Genomic DNA, 875 nt, shown 5'->3' with positions numbered 1-875 from the left:
TTAATTTTTGAAACGTTTGTTGCATTAGTTAACCTGTTCTTTACAGAAGTGTTAGGCTTTCGAAGCAGCCTCTGGGAGCTACAGAGGCAGGTGCTGGTCTGCCATTCTCCGCGCAGCCCACCACCACGGTCCTGATCCTGCGAAGCGTTACAGATCTGCACATCATTCCCTTGCAGATAGAGTGGCCGGGCTGAGATGCTATTTGCAGGCTAGGACGAGACTGGAAAGCCGCATCCCTTTTGGAGTCCTGCAGCTAGAGAGCACCTGTTCCTGGCACCCGCCTGGGGACGTGGAGAGGAAACACGAGATAAGAAGCGCTTTCGGTTCCCACGCGTCCGTGTTTGACCCGGTGCAAGACAAGGCACCCGGTGCTGCTGGGTCGCGGGAGGGAAGCCGGTGGAGTCGGACTCCGCCGGGGTCCCGCTCCCCTCGCCTTCCCGGAGCCCAGGCTGCCTTCCAGCCCTTCACCTCGGCAGAGAGTGAGCTGCTTGCCCGTCTCCTCTCCCCCTCCGGGCAGTGCCAGGGCGGAAAGGGCAGATGAAGAAGAAAATGCAGACATCTGCCCGTTGCGGCGTCCCTGCCGGAGCACGAAGCGGGGGAAGGAAGGCGAGGGGACAGGGTGAGTGGGTGCGTGTGTCAGCCAGCGGGGGGATGATCCGAGTATCTGAAGTCATCCGAAAGGTCAAAGCAAGCATTAACTCTTCCCCGCCCTCTCTCCTCCTCGGGGGCTCGGGGGAAATCACAGTCCGCCCAAACTAGATGACAGCTTGCCGGGACTTAATGACAGGCTGGGTGCAGACGAGCCGCGGCCGCCCAGACAAAGGCAGGAAGTTTGGTGCTGCCGCCGACCCGAGGAAGGTGCAGGGGCAGGGGAC

This window comes from Pygoscelis adeliae, unplaced genomic scaffold, assembly GCF_000699105.1.
Source record: "Pygoscelis adeliae isolate BGI_AS28 unplaced genomic scaffold, ASM69910v1 Scaffold14, whole genome shotgun sequence".
In the NCBI taxonomy this organism is placed as follows: Eukaryota; Metazoa; Chordata; class Aves; order Sphenisciformes; family Spheniscidae; genus Pygoscelis; species Pygoscelis adeliae.
Note: the sequence above shows the minus strand (reverse complement) of the source record.